The 17,158-nt window shown below is 40.7% G+C and overlaps 1 long non-coding RNA gene across 1 annotated transcript in view; it reads left to right on the top strand.

Annotated features, from left to right (window-relative positions):
• The first annotated feature begins 14,638 nt into the window (after positions 1-14,638).
• The window catches only part of LOC143440152 (uncharacterized), a 32,784-nt gene continuing 30,264 nt past the window's right edge, over positions 14,639-17,158 (top strand). Inside the window, exon 1 of the long non-coding RNA XR_013108016.1 lies at positions 14,639-14,743. This is a non-coding gene — a long non-coding RNA (uncharacterized LOC143440152). The remainder of the gene's footprint in view (positions 14,744-17,158) is intronic.

Genomic DNA, 17,158 nt, shown 5'->3' with positions numbered 1-17,158 from the left:
TGTGGGGGGGGTGTGAGTGGGGAGGTGGGAGTGGGGGGGAGGTAAGTGGGGGCACAGCCTCATAAAAGCATTAGGAGGAGGATGGGATAGGAGGTTTCTGGGTGGTGGGGGGAAGTGGAGTAAGGGGATAAAATCTGAAATGTAAATATGATACCCAATAAAAAATAAAAAAAAATAAAAAAATATGGGTGTTAATTGAGAATTATAGGACAAAACCATGGATATCCTGAACTTTCAAAGGTTCTATATATGTATACTGAATATCACATAATTTTCTCTCCAACCCGGTCCACAATGTCATATATAAAATTCACATAGCCACTTTCCTCATGAAGAAATGACATGATGGCATAATGTATCTTAGTGGAATATTGTGTACTCTTCTAGTTTGGGTAACAAGAACAAATTAAATGACCCAAGATACTTACCATCAAGCATAAGTAAGAGCACTTGGAAGGGGCTAGAGAGATGGCTCAACGCTAGGTGTGCTTGCTGATCTTCCATTGGAGCAGAGTTCTGTTCCCAACACCCATGTCACCATGTCAAAATTTTTCATATATTTCCAGTTCCACGAGATTTCTGGCTGGTACACACACACACACACACACACACACACACACACACACACACACTTAAATTCTTAAAACACAAGACAATTACTATAGAGTGGAGAATATGGAGAAACAGTATTAGAAACAGAAACTCGAACAGCCTGCAGATCTTTTCTATGTACAAATGCATGACTGTGGCACACGCTTGTGTTAAGAGAAAAACATTGTAGGAGACTCAACCTTTTCATTGGAGGAAAAGAGCTGGAGCCAAGCAATATAAAGAATGTTTTTTGAACTTTTCTAAAACAAAACAACAGAGAAAAAGCAGCAGGAGTATCCGGGACATAACCCCAGCAAGCAGTCAATCACACAGGCATGACCTCTCTCCCGTTTTAGATGAGAGGCTAAGAGTAGGCATCTGGAGCCCCGGTAGATACAAGGTAGGTGGAAATCATTTCTCATCAAGGTCCAGGAAGAAAAAAACTGGAGAAAAAGAGCCAAGGATCAGCTGTGTAGCAGGATACTTTCCTGCTACATTGTATTTGCAGTGGAGTTCAGTGATTGGGCAGTAGAAGAGGTAGGCAGAGTGAGGAGTTGGGGAGGAAAAGGAGGGGGAGGAGGGAAAGGAGGAGGAGGAGAGAGAAAGCAACATGGAGGAAGAAGCATGGATCTCTAGCAATCCCAGGTAGCAATTTTCTATCAAAAGGTTAGATATTGGGTAACAATTCTAATTGGTTGGGCATCTTGTGTATTAAGTATTTGTTGATATATATATTCATTGAATAATCTTTAAGCATTAAGAGTCTTCATTCTACCATGAACCACGAACATGGTGAGTATTGTCTTGGTCTTAGCAGAGAACCATGAGATAACAGGGTTTGGCCCAAGATTCATGCTTTGGGGCATGGTCACTATGGAGCTGACTAGCAGAAACAGCAACCACATTGATACCTTGTGGTACCAGGGCCTGCACTTCTATCTAGCTGGAGCCTTGGTCAGAGCAAGAACAGTGGGAATATGGTGGTTGCCTGGAAACAAGCTGGACTGAGTGCCATTTTTTTAAAAAAGATTTTCCGTTTCACAGATGTCCTTCACAGATGACTGAAAGAATGGCAACCAGCAACTGAGAGGGACAGGAACTAGACAACAGTGTCCAATGCTCTACTTGCATCATGTCACCAAATGCATGTCACACACACACAAAAGAGTGTCTTTCTTCCTAAGTGCTCACTGTGGGGGGTCTTTTCTGACTTATGTCACCTCTTTTGTTCCCACAGCTTACCTTCTGCAGCATATGGCCAACTGTTCTCTCAGGTCAACCATCATCAGAGTCTTAAAACATTGGATCCAAAGAATCTCTCTCTCTCGTCTCTCTCTCTCTCTCTCGTCTCATCTCTCTCTCTCTCTATCTTTTTTTTTTTTGGTCTGAATTTGCTCTATCTAAAAAACCTCTTCCTCTTCTAGTTTTAATTATCAACATCTATTCTAATACTTGAAAAGACATCATTTTCTAAGAAGCACTTTGCCACAATATTTCCTTCCTTAAAACTTTAGCTTCTCTTGATTGCTTCCCCAAATCCAATTACAATCTGAGACCAATGGCTTTACTGTTTTCCAGATCTTGGAGTTCCTGTCTGTCCACATCTGATTCTTACCTGACTGCTTTGTTCAGTAATATTTAAGAAAATAGAAATTTACCATTGTTACAATCAGAACACAGAAAATCTTCATTTTCTCTCTCATATCTACCACACCAGGTACATTTGCTATTTGCACACAACCACCCTTCCTTCTTCAGCCATGTTCTGAAACTTCCAGAATAATAAGCTGTCATTCATGATTTTCTTACTGTCTTAGTTAGTTTTTCTATTGCTGTGATGAAACACCATGACCAAAAGCAACTTGGGGAGGAGAGAGTTTATTTTGCTGACATTTTCATATTTTAGTTTATTATTGAAGGAATTCAGGGCAAGAACTCAAGTAAGACAAGAACCTGGAGGCAGGAGCTGATGCCGAGGCCATGGAAGGGTGCTGTTCCTTCTGGCTTGTTCCTCATGGCTTGCTTAGCCTGTTACTGAGGTTGCCGGGTCTGGGCAGATCTCAGACTCAGTCAGCTGTCCCTTGAGAGTCAGTTATCTCCTGCACATGCCACCCTCAGTTGTTTTGTCAGACCCCAGGAATCCATCGCATTTCTTAAGGATCCCTTGGTTTCCCACTGGATGATGATCTTCTGGTACTCCAGTCTCCACCTTTCCTGCTGAGGCCCCTGTTCCCTGTTCTGTACTAACCATCCTGACCACAAGGATTTCCTCCAGTTGATGCAGAAAAGAGGAATGCATGGGCAGCAGACTTTACCGAAAGCCTGAAGATATCTTAAAAGATATAAAACAGCATATTGTGATAGTCAACAAAATTGTAAATTCAAGTTAGTTATCTCTGTTGTTAAAAGTCATTTGCCTTGAAACCTCGAGTCTCAGACTCCTTCATCTGCACTTCTCTGTATTCTCCTTGTTATTAACAGAAAGATTTTGTTCCTTGAATATTTACGCAGATAGTAATCTGGCACTCCTTGACCCTTACAATGAAGTGACCTAGGCATTTCTGTGTGTATACAGACTAGATGACTCTTTAAAATTATATATGATACAGACTAGGCTTTAGCTTTTGATTTTCTCCTGCTTCTCTGAGGGTTGTGTTTGAAAGAGAGCAGGGAGAATGAGTGAATTGTCATTAAACAAAATCCCCAGTCAGGTCCAGAAAAAATAAAAACAGAAACAAAAACAAGCAGTCAGTATGTGTGAAGCCCCTGGAAGAAAGTCAGTGGAGAGCTTACATGCCTTTAGGTGTCCATCTCCTCCACCTCAGTGAGGTATTAACTGTAAGCAAAACACCAGAGGTAATGACAATGGATCAGCCTCAATGTAGATGGGGCAAGTTTTGCATCTAAGATTTATAGTAACTCATTAGAGTCTATTCTTGTAGTTTTTCTTCTAAAGTAAAAAAGTGACTGTTACATGCCTAAGAAAAAAGACAAGGCAACTTGCATGAGAGCCATTTTAAAGTAAATACAGATGTTTCAGCATCAGTGTTCAACTAAGGCAATTATTTTTCTATCTCTAACTAAATCAAGAACAGACATCAAATGTCCCCAAGCCAGACCAAAATTAGATTTAACAGAAGCAAAACATTACCGAGAATTTTGCAATTGTTGCTTTAATTTTGTTAGCATGTTTAGAATGTTGTTGTTGGTTTTTTTTTTTTTTTTTGAGGTTTAGTAATTTTTATCAGATTTTTTTTCTTTACTGTAGTTTGGGGCAGAGGAGCAGAGCCACAGACAGCACAGATGCATGCGTGCACATCTGGGGAATATCTGCCAATGTTAAATAGTGAATATATTTTATTCAAGTAGCAATTGCAAAAATATTGCTCTCAAATAACTGCTATTCCAAAGAGACACTTCAACCTTTCTCTTTTTATATTGTTCAGGTTCCAGTTCTTATCACACACAGATCTTGTACTGTTATACTTTAAGAGTAAGAAAAATGTCACTCTTACATTTGTTTTCTGAATATTTGAAAATAGGACTTTCAATGGGCTACTCTCACCTTGTTTTAGGGTGGTGAAACATGATGTGTGAAAAGAATGTGATGCGAACTCTGTCACACAGCCCTGAAAGTAGGCTCTTTGCATCTCGCTGTCTGGCCAGGCTGGACCTGTTGCTACTTATTGTTTCCTTCTGTTCTGATGCTGCTTCCACATTTCATTTTTCTCTGTCCAGTGGCACGATATATAGCTTGAGAGAGTTCACTGCTTTATGAAAAGTGAGTTCCAAGGTTAGTACATCATCTATGGAGAAATGGTCCAGCAAGAAGTAAACAATAAGAGAAACAGTGAGTTTCTGTTGAGATCCCTTTCCTCTACAGGATCAAGATTAATTATCTTATTCTTCTAACTGTGATCCTATGCTGAGCCTTGGCAGAGGGAAGGTATTCTAAGCAGAGATGCTGTGCCTCTCCCTTTAGAGGCCATCAGACCTCCATTTGGTTACAAAATTAGGACAAGTAAGGACCTGGGCTTAAACATCAAAGGAGCAGACAAAGAACTCACCCAGGCCTGGAAGTGTGCTTTTATACGTCTCAAAAAAAATCAACATTCTTTTTAGTTTTCATGAATAGAGGATGTACAAGCTGGAAAGACAGATCAGTGGGCAAAGTGCTCGCCACATAATCATGAAGGTATGAGCTCAATCCCAGGTAAAAAACCTGTAACTCCTGTTCTGGGGACAAGACGGCAGCAGGAGGACCCCTGAAGCTCCCTGGCTGATCCAATCTGGCCCAAATGGCCTCAAGTACAGTAAAAGAGGCCCTCTCTTAAACACACAGTGGAGAACAAGAGAGAAAGATGTCAGCCTTAACACACACACACACACACACACACACACACACACAAGCACACCACTCACATAATGTCCATTGCACATATGCATCTACCACATAGATACATAAATCAGAGTTGGAAGGTGTTTGAGATTTCTTTTTCCTTAGCCCTGACTTGAATGAAAAACTGCCTTAGCAGGAGAGTTGGAGCCCAAGTCCTTTTAACTTTGAGATATCTCAGGCTAAAGTTACGTGTGGTCTAGCCTTTGCCTCAAGCCTTTATATAATCCATGAGTGGATCACAAATGAGGTGTGAGGAAGTTTAGATCTTCCCTTCACAAACTGGGCCAGACTGTAGAAAAATTCACCTTCCCAACTTCTGCTTGCTAACTTTTAAAATGCATGCTACGGTTGCATAGCTAGCTTGGTGTTCCTGTGGGAGTCTTAAAGTAGAAATGGGCGTGTCTCTGACTCTATTACCTGCTCCTGGGGCTCTTCTCCTCCTATTGGGTTGCCTTGTCCAGCCCGGATATGAGGGGACTATGCCTAGTTTTATAGCATCTTGTTATGCTGTGCTGGGTTGATATCCCCGAGAGACATACTTTTTTTCAAAGGGAAATGGAGGAACAGTGGATCTGGGGAGAAGGAAGGAGGGGGAGGAGGAGGAGTGGCGAGAGGAAAGGCTGTGGTCAGGATTGTTGTATGTGAGAAAAATAAATGAAAAGAAAAAAAGGAGGAAAAATACAGAGAGACTGGCAGCAGCTTTAAAGACCTTAGAACTCAGCCTTGATGACCCCACTGTTTTCTTACTGTCATTTGTCCTGTGGATAAATCTATTTCACTCTTATCTACTCTTCGCTTTCAGAAACTATGTAACCTACGGCAAACCACTATGTAACCTACGGCAAACCGGCAGAAAGACAGTAGTGACCTGTTCCAAGGTCAGGCAGAGGGTATGCTTGTAAATGATTGAGGGAAAGATGTCTGTTGGGAAATCCTAGGAGGTTTTGGAGAGGGAATTTCCAGAGAGGACACAAGAATGCACAAAGAGGTGGTAAATACTGAGTCACTGATACAAACAACATTCAGATCTTCTTAGGGGAGTCAGAGGCCAATGTCTGTATGAAACAGAGTTATATTTTCTTTAATGTCATCCCAAAACTATAAAATTTTAAAAAGGATACATTTTGAAGCCACCGAAAAGGCAAACATTAACCTGATAACCATATCCAACTGCAAAAAGTACATTGCATTTTGATTGCTATAGAATAATGTGTAATATCTCACAGTTTTTCAATGTATTCCAAGCAGAATAGTCTCATTTTAAAGATAAGAAAGCTAAGACTCAAAGAAATAACACAATTTGCATACGTTTTAAAATTTATACTTAGTCATTGACAACGAAACTGCTATCTAAGTACAAGCTGCTCCAGACCCGGGGTTTGAAACCTGGACTTGCAGATAGAGAACAAAGCAAGTCCCAAACGTTCCTTCCAGGGGGTCGACGGTCTGTCTTAGAGAGCTTTAAAAAACCAACTTTTTGTTAATTTCCTCTGTACTTGCCTTTAAACAAGCTCAAGAGAAATAATTGAAAAAATAGATTGCCATGAGGAGGCAGTGGAGCTTTACTGGTTGTAGGAGGAAGACTGGAGCCTTTGGAGGTGAGCATAGAGTTGGCCCTCGGTGGCGGTGGCGAGCATGAGGCCGGCAGAGGACAGAGACCAGGAAGAGACTTGCAGGATCTGAAAGCTGGCGTGTAGGTGGACGTGCGCTTACATGGAACATACGAGAAGTCTCACAGTGGGAGGGAGCACCACAAATCTGCCCGGTGATACACTGCTTTGAGGGTGCCCACTAAAACTGAGGCAGAGAATATGGACCCCCAAGAAATGCAAAGCTACCCTCTCTCTCCTAGAGGAAAGAATCTGGAACACCTTTGGATGTTCCCTGTCAGAGTGAGGTCTGTTGTACCATCAGCACTAAAGTGGCCCTGCATATGTGACTTTGTTAGCTTTCAGATCCTTGCTTCAGTTAAGCCCTCGGGGATAAGTAAACGCCAGCAACACTTTCCAATCGGCCTGGTAAAGATTTTACCTTTCCTTCACTCGCTGTCAAGTCGGTCTTGACTGTTTTCAGCTGAATCAGTGTTCAGAAAGGAAACCTCCGAGGATCAAGGCCTTTAATCTTGTACTGATGTCCCTCTGTCTGTCTAGTGACAAGAATAATACTGGGGGAAGGCAGTGGAGGTCAACCTTATGAAGGAAAAGTGGGATGGTGGTCAAGGCGCCACAGGCTCCTGTAACTCCTTGAAGCGTCTTAATCAGCTGTACAAGCGTTAAGTCTAAAATGGCTTCCCCGAACACTGGGGAGACAGAAAAAAGGACCAGAGGCCAAGGGAGTGGCTACTCCAGTGTTTATGTCTTTATAGAAGTCCTAACAGGTGATGAGTCCCGCCCTCCCCCTCCTTCAGAGCTACCTCAACAGGCAGGGCTTTTACTGGAAGCACCGTGACAGTGTAGCAACATACCATTGGCAGGGAATTTAGAGGCTTGGTCTTGGTTCAAGCACTGTATATAAGCTTATGCGCTGCGCTGAGTAAACTCAGATCTGCACCCGGATGCTGTTCTCCAGAGTCTGATTTCCCGGAATTTGTCAGGTGACTCTATTGCCTCTCATCATCCCCATCCTTGGTCCTATTCCCATAATTCTGCACCTCCCCAGGGACCGACTACATCTGAATTAGCTAGTTTTCTGTACAACCTAATGAAGATTAAAGTGAGGCGAGTGTATGATTGCTGTAATAATGAACACATCACTCCAAACACACATATTAATGCTATTAACTATGAAACCTGTGATATGCTTGATGAAGAGTCGGTTTAACACAGGAGGTCCTTTAAAAAATCGTCTGCTCTACTGGCTTTCAGTGAGGTTTTAAAAATACTTTTGTATTTGACCTCTAAGTCATTTACTAGTACCTTCCTATTTTACATGGTTCCACTGTTCACCTCAGTAATTCTGATCATTTCGCAAAAAACATTTCACCCAGAAAGTAGTGCCTATTTCTTGAAAACAATTTTCAGAAGATTGGAAAGGGTATTGAGAAATAGATAAGAAAGCCTGGGTTATGGAGGTCTAGCCAGTAGTCCCAGGCTACTCTGCTGCTGAGACTTACAACACACACACACACACACACACACACATGCATACGCATATGTGCGAACACGAACACACACCCGGGTGTGCCATTCACAGCTGAGCTTCTCCAGATTGCTAGCCCCTCTACTCACCTGCCACACTCCCTCCAGTTCACACACATTGCACCACCATGAGTGGCATTCACATGAATTGATGAGATCTGCATAAATCCAATAAAATCTGCGTTTCTCCCAGATGAGGATATAAGCAACAGGCTTGAGTGTGCTCAAATCCCAGAAAACCAAGGAAGCCTCTGTTTTTTTTTTTTTTTTTTTGGGGGGGGGTGTTGAGGTAGGTTTGAACACAGTAATCCTAAACTCAGTCACCAACATCACATATCATTGTCATATTAAGGAAAGAAATCAAAGGACTTCCCCATGGTGTCATACAAACATGAGTGAGCCCAGATTTGAAAGCTAAACTGAACTCTCCTTGTGTCTCCCAAGGTCACCGTTTATCTGTTGCATGATCTGATTCTGTGCTTCTGGATCTATGCCTGCCTGAAGGAAGTCTTGGGAATCTGTCACTGTCCCTCTGACCGCCTGACTGAACACATCTATCCCTAGCTCTACGTTCCCTGTGGATGATGAGCACAGAAAACATCACACGGGGGTAGGGAGGAGGGATACTTTACAGAATTTTTAACAGTTTTACAAGGGATTAAATCAGTGACTCCAACTGACCCAAATACCAAACAAACAAATAATATCCAAATGCTGCTTCCAACAGTTACGGTGGACATTTATTTTATAAGGCTACTTTCAGCCTTTTTTTTCCTAGTAAGCAATTATCATAGCACGATACAAATATGCATGTATTACTGTTGGGTCGAAGCCATGAAGAGCGCATATCTTAATTTTATAGTTATGTATATGTTTAGAGTGTAAAAGCTCGATTATTTGGGATCCAAGACAAGTAATGTTAATGGTTTACACTGTCCTCTTAGAGGCAGGTTAAATGAAGAGGCTGAATACACAGTAGGACAGCAGTCTTAAATCATAAGTGCCCCCACAGTGTATTATAATGCTGACTGAGAAGTCCAGCTGGTGCACATAATCAGCAGAATCAGATGGACGCTGCACAATGGAGAAGCTGGAAACACAGGAGCAGTTTGCTCCTGAGAAACAATGTCACTGTAGGTTTCATTTGAAGAGGAAAATTATGGGGCCTGGAGTGATGGCTCAGCAGTAAAGAACACTGACTGTGGGGGCTGGAGAGATGGCTCAGCAGTTAAGAGCACTGACTGCTCTTCCGGAGGTCCTAAGTTCAATTCCAGCAACCACATGGTGGCTCACAACCATCTGTAATGAGATACAATGCCCTCTTCTGGTATGTCTGAAGAGAGCTATAATATATATATATATATATATATATATATATATATATATATATATTATATAATATATATAATAATATAATATATATAATATATTATATATATTATATTATATATAATATATATTATATTATATTATTATATATATTATATATATTATATTATATATATATTATATAATATATATATAATATATATAATTTCTTTATATTTATATTATTTATATAAATAATTATATATATATTATATAATTATTTATATAAATTATATAATTATATAATATATATATAATTATATATATATAATATAATTATATATATATGTAAAATAAATAAATCCTTAAAAAAAAAAACAAAGAAAACAAAAAACAATACCACTGGCTATTTCTTCCAGAGGTTCTGAGTTCAGTTTCCAGTGCCCATACAGTGGCTCACAACCATCTATGATGGGATTTGATGTCTTCTTCTGGTATGCATGTGTGCACGCAGATAGAGCACTCATATACATGAAGTAGATAAATACATCTTTTTTTTTAAAGAGGAAAGTCACTCAAATTGACGTGTGTGTGTTCATTTTTTTCTATCAATAAGGTGAACAATTTGACATGCCCCAGATTAGAGGCAGACAATGATGTGTTGTATACAATGCTGTGAGCTCTAATGTAAGATTCACTGGGATCGCCGGGCGGTGGTGGCGCACCACCTTTAATCCCAGCACTTGGGAGGCAGAGGCAGGCGGATTTCTGAGTTCGAGGCCAGCCTGGTCTACCAAGTGAGTTCCAGGACAGCCAGGGCTACACAGAGAAACCCTGTCTTGAAAAAAACCAAAAAAAAAAAAAAAAAGATTCACTGGATCTTTTATTTTTTAAAGCTGCCATGTTAAAATAAAGGATTACAAGGTTAGTTTGACTGAGGGGTGTGCTTGGCCTGATTGCCTGCTGCTGCACACATTATCACTCCAAATCATTTGGTTAAACTAATTTATGCTTATTTTATATAGACGTTATAGAGCAGGCCAAATTACAATCTGATGGTACTTTCTTCCCAAATGTTTAAGCAAAAATATGCTCTCACCAGTGGTCTTATGCTTCTGTGTCATCCTTACTTCCCTTTTCTGGTAACATGACCCAGCCTTCCTTTTAACCATGTTGCCAGGCTTTTGAATCATTCTCTCTGCACTTCAGGGGGGTGGTGAGCAACTTCTCTGCAGTTTAAAGCATCAAAGTCTGTCCTCTCTCCACTGGAAGATTACCCAGGACCCTACTCATTCTTTGGGAAAAACTGATTCATTCCAACCCAGAGATAAAAGTAATTTCTCAGATAAGAAACAGCTATATGGGCTGATGGGGCCAGGTAGTTGAGGTGGGACTTGAGGAATGGTAGGCTGTGAGAAGCACAGGGAAGGAATCAGTTGTTCCATGACCGTCAGCATGTATTCAATGACATTTGTGGGATTGTAGTTTGCTGTCTTGTGCATGAGAACAGACCTCAGCCCATTATTATCATTATCCCTGGGTTGTTATAAGACAATTGATACTAATTAATTTTGGAAAATATATCATTTTGATCATTGATTGAGCTACCAATAAAAGTAAATAGTCCTTAATTATTATAATATAAGCCATGTATGTATCATTCCAGACTTTTAAAGGAGTAGTATACATACTTTGTTAAGCAAATGCAAATAAATACTATTACTCTCTATACAGAATTTAAACATAGAATTTGTAAACATAAATGTGTGCTTACATTATTTTTACATTTCAAATAAAAACAGTATAGTAAGTAAAATTATGCATATGATAGATTGAAGATTGATTCTTTTGACGTGAATAAAACAATATTTTGGCTCTAAATATACATTTTCAAAGTTTCTTTTGGGTTAAATTTCCTTATGAGTCAGAAGACTTTCTTCCATACACTAGGCTTTTTCTTTGTTTTACAGTGAGGAAGTTTTAATGTGTACAGAGATTCAACTATCTGACCACATGAAGCTCATGAAGAAGGAAGACCAAGTGGGGATGCCTCAGTCCTACTTAGAAGGAGTAACAAAAATACTCAAGGGAGCAAATATGAAAACAAAACGTGGGAGAGAAACTGAAGGAGGGGCCATCTGGAGACCATTCCACCTGGGTATCTATCCCATGTACAGTCATCATCCACTGATGTGGCTGGAAGTGCATGCTGACAAGAACATGATATAGCTGTCTCCTTAGAGGTCTGCCAGTGACTGACACATTCAGAGGATGATGCTCACAGCTAACCACTGATCTGATCAAGGGGTTCCCAATGGAGAAGTTAGAGAGAAAGGACTGAAGGAGCAAGAAAGGGTTTGTGACCCCATGAGGAGAGCAACAATACCAACCAACCAGAGCTCCCCAGGGTCTTAACCACCAGCCTGGGAGCATATAGGGATGGACCCATGATCCAGCTGTATATATAAGGTAGGATGGCCTTGTCGGGCATAGGTGGGAGAGTGAGATTCTTGGTCCCATGAAGGATGAACACAGAGTGGGGGGGGGGGAATGTGAGAGTGGGGAGGTGAGAGTGGGGGGGGTTAAGTGGTGAGCACAGCCCCATAGAAGCATGAGGAGTGGGGATGGGATAGGAGGTTTCTGGGTGGTGGGGGGAAGTAGGGTAAGGGGATAAAATCTGAAATGTAAATAATAATACCCAATTAAAAAAACTAAAAAAAAAAAAAAAAAAGGATAGAGCTGAGGGCTAAAGACAGTCATGAAGATTGAAGCGGAGACTTTGAAAGAACTCTAATAAGAAAGAGGGGACAAAAAATGGGACTTTAGAAATATTTACTGCTATGAAGCCTATGGATGTTGACACTAGTAAGTTGTAATGTAGTGGCTACTAGGCATAATTCATGGTACCTGGTAGAGCTTCATGGTACCTACAGCTTTGACCTTCATGTGAGTCCTGAACAACTGGAGTAGGGGCTATCCCAAAGCTGTTTGTCTGTATGTAGCATATATTCTTCTTGCTGGGCTACCTTGTTGGGCCTCAATGGGAGAAGATAAGCCTAGTCTCACAGAGACTTTGATGTGCCATGGTGGGGGGGATACCCAATGGGGAGGAGAATGGGAGGGAAAATGGGGGAAGGATTGTGGGAGGGGGTAACGACTAGGAGGTGACAGTGAGAGAAATGTAAAGTAAATAAGTAAAATAATAATAGTAATAAAAATTCTAACACACACACACATGAACTATAGGATCAAACTTTCAGAGCAAAGGTGTCGCACAGAGGGACATAAACAGGATGGAGATGGGCATTAGGGAAAGACTGAGGCTAAAAGACGGGTACTTCCAAGAACAACAAAAGAATATGAGAACCAAAAAAACAAAAGGCATATGGTTAGGAGAAATGGAAGTCTCAAGTGAGCAAGAAGTTTGAATGGGAAGAGACCCTGGCCTGGAACGGCATTGGGAATGGAGAGAACGTTCAGTCATGTTGCTGCAGGTGGGGAGGTTGGGCCACCTGTAGTTGGAAGAAATTGATATCTTCTCGGCAAACTATTCATCAGATAAAGCAGAGGCATGGAAGGGATGTTGAGTGAAACAGCTTGAAAAATGCATAGGAGGTTATGGACATATAGCTATAGAATAAGAAAGGGTAGGAGAGAAGCTTATGGGTGAAAACATTAGATAACAGGAAGAAAAGCAAAGAAGAACTTGAAAACAAAATGATAGACAAAAGAGGAGCAGAGACTTACTTTCTATATAGTCAGCAAATTAGACAAAGGAGACATTATCCCAGACAAGAGATACTGATGGGTGCCTATGGAATAAAGCTTTGACAGAGGTTTATGATCACAACCTGAACTGTGATATTTTCTAGAGAATGAGGAGGCTGGGCTAGTTTAACCCAAAAGAAGAGTTGAAAGTAAGGCTGGGGTGGAATTGGGGCAAGCTTCTTACTTCACTCACAATCTGGACTCCACCTTTACGTCAAAGGGCGTGTCAGAGTTCCTCTACCTGAGAACATTTACTGTTTCTCTGTTCTGGATTTCACTGGACAAAGAACACGTCCTCAGTACTAGGATCTTGAATGTGAAGATGGTTGATCAAGGGTAGTGTAAGCAGCAAGGGGTGGTACAGTCTCATAGCATGTCTATGATGCTGTATTTGGTTCATCTACTGGGAGGTTTCACAATCGTATTGAAGGGATAAAGGCAGTCTGTTGCTGCTAGTACCTATAAATACAAAGCACTGGTCCTCCTTTATTCTGCTCTGGCTCCCTCCCCGCTGCACACACACACCCCAAAATGCAGCTCTCCTTGTACGTGCTGCTGGTCCTGCCTCCCTGTGCTTCAAACTGTCTTGCCAGCAGATCACTTTTCTTAGACAAGATAAGAGATAGGATTTGGGCTTTGTCTAAGTACAGCCTGAGCAGACAGACTCGTTATCTGTTCAGATTCCTCTTGGCTTCATTAACTATTAAATGCTAACCTTTCCTGTTTAACAAGAGGAGACTCTTAATTTTCTACAGTCTGATAAGAAAGGCATAGCGGTCTATGGAGCCATGTCTTTCACATTTTTTACCCTGTAAAGAATTTAAAATAAAAAAAACCCATCTTCTAAAAAAAAAGCCCACTAAGTATTTCTCAGGGCTGCCATGTTTACATTGCTCTTCTTTTAGCCTAGGGCTGCTTGGATGAATCTGATGTTTTTCGTGTCTGCAGTACCCATGTCTATAAGGCTAGTGGGATATGTTGGATATACCCTGCAGCAACTTCAGCCTCGCAGAAAAAAGGGAGAACTCTCCAAGGAATAGTCTTGCCCTGCCTGTGGGTACTTAAGACTCTTCCTGAACTGTGGGTTAGTCATTTGTCCTTAGCATTGCACTTCTTTTTCAGTTGGGTATTTTCTTCTCAGTCTTTGATCATTGAATTGTTTTAAAAAATAAATCTAGACCTGGCCATGGAGAGTCACAACTCACAGAGCACAAGGAAGGGGGATTGTGTATCGAAGTTAGTCATTTGGATAGAAGGGAGTCTTATTTTCCAACTTCTCACTGGAATTGTATTTGTTAATGTTCTTGAGATTCAGGGTTCACCTAATCAAGAAAGCATGTGAATAAGTTGTGATTATAGATTTTTTTTTAAAGTTATGCAATACCTGCTAAGGAGGAGTTTTCTGTTGAAAAGTCCTACTAATAGGAGGAGGCTAGTAGCTCACGGCTATGCTGAACCTTTAGATGGGAGATCTCAGCATGAAAAAACCCTTTTTCTGCAGACCTGTGCCTGCCCTCACCTGACCTATTATCCAAATCAGGTTTGGAGATTTGTCACTGCTTCTGAAGTAGGAATCTTGGAAATCTCTTCTCTTGCCATCTGCACTTTTAATCAAAACGGATTCTTCCCATTTTTTTTTCCTAGGAGGAATTATTCTAGATATATGCTTGTTCTATTCCTGTTGATGCCTCTGCAGACTGTAACAGTCAGCTCCTCTCATAAGAGTTAGGAGCAGGGCTGTCTAACTTTTGATTCAGTTTTGCTACTAATTAAAATCTATGGTGTGTGTGTGTGTGTGTGTGTGTGTGTGTGTGTTGCTATAGCGGGGATAAAAATACAAGGTGATAATGGTTTTAACTCAGGTGTTCATTTATAAAATAATTTTTAGTCAGCATACAAACAATAGGCTTCATGAGGATATTTTTCATGTGCATTGTTGTATTATAATCCCGTTGTACCATCTTTTTACCCTCCTTCCTCCTCCTCCCTGTTTCTGGTTGTCCTCCTTTCCCCAAATAGTTCCTCTCCTCTTTTCATTCTATCCCTAGATGTTTCAGGGCTTTTATTGTGAAGTGCTTTGAACTTCAAGGGCCTACTCTGTATCTATGAGATTAGTCCCATGCAATTCCTATTCCTAAGTCAATTTTATGTACTCATTGTACTTCCTGATTTGTATAGTCGAACATTTAAATGTATATTTTTATATTCCTGGATTGAATCAACTTGGTCATATCTAAATATGATTTATGAATTCATTTCGCAGTATCTTTTGAGTGTTTTTTTATCTATGTCCTTTTGGCAAAAGTGAATTGTACTTTTCTCTTTTCTTGTTCGATGTTAACTGCATTTTATTGTCAGGTATTATTATTCTTTGTAATGAGTTTTGGTAGTGTTTCTCTCCTCTCTATTTATCCACACCACACACACACCCAACACCTCCCATTGAGAAGCATTACTTAAAGGGTTTAAATTTGACAAGCGATCCATCTGTCCTGAGCTTTCCTCTGATGGAGCACTCTATTCCTTCTTTAGTCTTACTATAGAAATGTTTACGATGTTTATAGCTTCTGGATTTATATTGGTTAAACATGGTACTTTGAATGTGAACTGTCCTTCTAAGGTGACACATCAAAACCTTTGGTTTCCAGTTGTTGGTAGTGGTTGCAGAAAGCTATGGATTTAGGTGGTAGAGCCTTGCTGGAGGAAGGAGGCCACTGGGGGGTAGTGTGGGTGTTTTGCAGCCTTACTTCTCACTTCACTACCTGTTTCCCTTCCACTCACCTCTCCTTGTCCTTCCTTCTCCCTTTCCTCTCCCTCCCTATACTGCCTCCATCTCACACCTCTTCCCTCTCCCCTCCCTTTCCCTCCCTCTCCATTTCTTCTTCCTCCTACTGTCTTCTTCCTCCTCTATCCCCCTCCTCCTCCCTCCTCCCTTTCCCTTCCCCCTCTCCCCTCTCTGCTTTCTGTATGTGGATAAAAATGTGGATCACCAAGCTTTCATGCTGTCCTGCTCCTGTCACCACACTTTTCCTGCCTGTTGCCCCGAGTTCCCCACCATGATAAACTCACTTTCTCTGGGATTGTAAGCCAGAATAAACCCTTTTTCTATAAATTGCTTTTTGTCCAGGTATTTTATCGTAGCAACAGAAAAGTAACTAATACAGGCAGGTCCTATGTGTCTTGGAATTTATCAGTCTCTTTTAGATTTTTCTAGGTTCACAACAATAACATTTAAAAACATATTCAGTGACGAGCCTTTGGGCTTCATTGGAATCTATTGCAAAGTTCCATTATCATCTCCAATATTTTTGTTTGTTTTAAGATAATTTTTAAAAATAAATCTTTTTAAAATGTGTACAGAAGCGTGGACTTCTTTAAAAGACACAAATGAAGGCAGTGTGCCAGAGATGGAATTAAGGATGAACTAAGAGATGGCGATTGTGCTGACAGAAGCAATTGTGGCAGGTAGGAACATATGGCCCCAGAGGCCGTGAGGAAACATGATGTTTTAGGACTCATGAAATGGCTCCCCTGCCCTACTCTTTCCCCTATAACTTGTTCCCTACTTTTCTGTCTTTGTTTGTTTAAATCTTGGTTTGAGAATTCCCTTTTCTTTTGTGTGTGTGTGAGTGTCTGTACTGGTGCATGGCATACAGTTTCCATGGAAGCCAGAGAGGTCACTCGAGACACTGAAACAGTGTTACAGGCAGTTGCAAAATGCCAAATGTATGCTAGGAATTGAACTTGGGTTGTGCAAAACGGCAGCACATGCTCTTAAGCAAAGAGTTGTCATCTCTTTTACCCAATACCTTTTTAATTTTTTCTTCAAAGAAAAATCTCCCAAACACCATCATAAGACATAAAGTGAAAAATTTCCCGTAATTTTTTGAACATATATTTCATATAATTTTCATAATATCCTGTAGTCACATATGTCAAATGTCCATGGACTTCC

This window comes from Arvicanthis niloticus, chromosome 28 (assembly GCF_011762505.2).
Source record: "Arvicanthis niloticus isolate mArvNil1 chromosome 28, mArvNil1.pat.X, whole genome shotgun sequence".
Taxonomy (NCBI): Eukaryota; Metazoa; Chordata; class Mammalia; order Rodentia; family Muridae; genus Arvicanthis; species Arvicanthis niloticus.
Note: the sequence above shows the minus strand (reverse complement) of the source record. Positions and strands in the feature narration are given on the sequence as shown.